Here is a 2,682-nt window from a genome sequence, read left to right as displayed (position 1 = left end):
TCAGAGGTACAGATCTGTGATTCAACAGTCTTGCACAATTCACAGCACTCACCATAGCAAGGACAAAAAGAATGACAAGAATAGCTCTCTGGGGTTGTTTCCCAGTTACCTTATTTATTAAAAATAAAACACAATCAGAGAAAATCAGATATCTCCAAAACATAGATGGCAAAGACAGAGAAACTTGTAGAAGTACAGAAAAAATAAGTGACATTTATTTCCACCTTCCAATGTACACTGTTGACAAAAGCCAAACAAACATACAAATCATCCAAGATCTCCTTGCTTCCAATAAAACTGCAGAAAGGCTATTGTATTGTAAATAATGGGTTAGAAACAAGGCTCTTGACTTTGAGGTTCAAAATATCCATAAAATATTTTTTAAATGAGTATATATACCCAGTAAGAGATAAACGATGTTAAAATCATCCCCAAACCCGACTCTACTAGCCAAGGTAGAGCGTTAGATCTGCCAAGAGACAGCAGAATAATTATGTCTACTTACTTCAATTTTTGATGGTGGAGTAAAGGGGTTAAGCTGTCTGGAACGCACAATCGGGACTCAGGTTCTGAGTATATATTCTTCAGGATGGTAAATCCTGAATGAGGATACAATGTCTTTTTGCTATATGACCTTGAAAATCTGCCAGCACCCAAGGATTCCATTGTGTATCTGGCTGGCATGTTGAAATGAAATTGTTTTTGCCTCTGTCTTGGAGAAAGCCTTCCAATTCCAAGAAGAGGGCAAGGAAGGAGGGAACAAGGCAGTTATCCTTTACAGGGTTGATGAGACCATATATGGTGAGTGTGAGAAGAACAGAGTCACAGTAGTCTTCAGCACAATGCTTAAGGATGACAACAGTGTGGTCATTGTTCATGCTGGAGTTCAAAGAAGGACGCAGAGCCAGCCCCACAGCCCCCCAGGTCCTCTTTAGCCACAAGGAACCTCCTCTGGAGCTGAAAGACATCAGTGCTGCTGCGGACAACAATATTGACTATGTTACCTTCGTGCTGTTCCCTTGCCACCCCAGTGCCGCAGAGACAACGCCATCAACCTCTCAGGACTATCTGCACTACCGCATCAAGTGCTCGAAGGCCTATATTCACACCTGTATTTGGGCAAAAACATCCGTCCTCCTCAAGGTGCTGAACCATGCATGCCCAGATGCTGAGAAAAAAGAAATGAAAATAATTACAGGGAAGACATTTTCATCCCGCTAACTCTTGGGAACAGTAACAGGAGGCAGCCGGTGACTGAAGGCTGCAATACTTGCTGCTGGATAATCTTAGCTTTTCATGTTGCACCTCTTCAGGTTCTTAAGGGATTCTCTGTTTTGGTTCCATTTTGTACCTGTTTGGAAAATAATTTGCAGAAACAAGCTGTGATTGCAAGAACTTCACTGTTCTCAAGAATTAAAACAAGAATTCCACTTGATCGACTTCATTCCTTTTCTTTACCTTCTCTCCCTCACTCCCCTTCCCTTCCCCCCTCTTTTCCAAGCTGTTTCCCTGGGCAATATGTTACTACTGAGTTGCAGGATAATGCAATTTTAACTGGTTTTCTCCTAAGTATTGGAGTTCGAAACTCCTATAGCTAAAGAAATTTGGTTGAGGTCATTAATAAAGAAAATCTTTCTATCTTAAAAAAAAAAGTAGTAAGTTAAGAAGAAATCTTTAATTAAATGTATATGTACATGAATATACAAAATGACATATAGACATATATTATCCATATACTTATATTTCATACATGTACATATACATGAAAACAGTGGAGTTTCATTATGATTTCACAACTTCTCATGGAAAGGGCTAAAAGCAAAGAAGAAAACAACATATGTAGTATAATTAGGGAAAGACCACAAGCCAAAACCACAGATTCTGAAAGTTTAGGATCAAATTGAAGGACAGTTTCATGATCTGTCACATTTTTGTAAAATAAAGACAAGCAGAATTTTGGGAAAGAGCACCTTTAATTGTAAATGCCCCTTAAATTGTACAGATGATACTTGGGAGTGTGGAAATCAAAGCAAGAAGAGAGCATCACTTTGTGCGTGACAAATGCATTAAATGCACAAAACCCAGGATGCTTAAATATATGTTATTTGTTAACTGTTCAGTCTGTATCTAAGAGAAATGACTTGGGAGCAAGGCTAGACACATTGGAAAAGCTACAAGGAGATAGCCGAGTTTCAGCTTTGCAGATGTTAAGCAATGTAAGTAATGGCAGGTGAACCATATAGTATCCAAGTGCTTATTGTGTTTCAGTGGTATTGAATGGATCGTGAAACCGAAAGAAAAAAATTTTTACTTTTTCCCTTGTCGGTTTCTGTTCAATGAAGTGTAGACTCAACGTACATCACTGTAGAGTCCTAAGTCAGAGACATGAAGAATGAGACCTATGAGAGTTATAGGCAACGCTTTAAAAACCTACATAGAGGAACAACTAATTAGAAGTTTCATGTGGAAGCCAAAAACTGAAGCCCTTAAAATTGGATAGTTGGTTTTTCTGAATAAAGCAGAACAAATGAAACAGAAAAAAATATATGTATATTTAACTTTATGATGAAACTGCTCTGAAATAAAGGAATACTTGAATCTGTAGACTGAGTTCTCTCACCAGGTGCCAGGAAAAAATGAACGAGAATGATCCCTAGATATTAAAACCTGATGAATTTGTCG

General features: G+C 38.3%; 1 pseudogene; it reads left to right on the top strand.

The window, feature by feature from the left end:
• Positions 1 to 589: 589 nt before the first annotated feature.
• LOC102732176 (actin-related protein 2/3 complex subunit 2 pseudogene) lies at positions 590 to 1,345 on the top strand (annotated as a pseudogene).
• Positions 1,346 to 2,682: the final 1,337 nt, after the last annotated feature.

The sequence above is a fragment of the Leptonychotes weddellii genome, chromosome X (genome assembly GCF_054177405.1).
Source record: "Leptonychotes weddellii isolate Sample4059 chromosome X, ASM5417740v2, whole genome shotgun sequence".
Lineage (NCBI taxonomy): Eukaryota > Metazoa > Chordata > Mammalia > Carnivora > Phocidae > Leptonychotes > Leptonychotes weddellii.
This window is presented reverse-complemented; position numbering and strand designations above follow the sequence as displayed.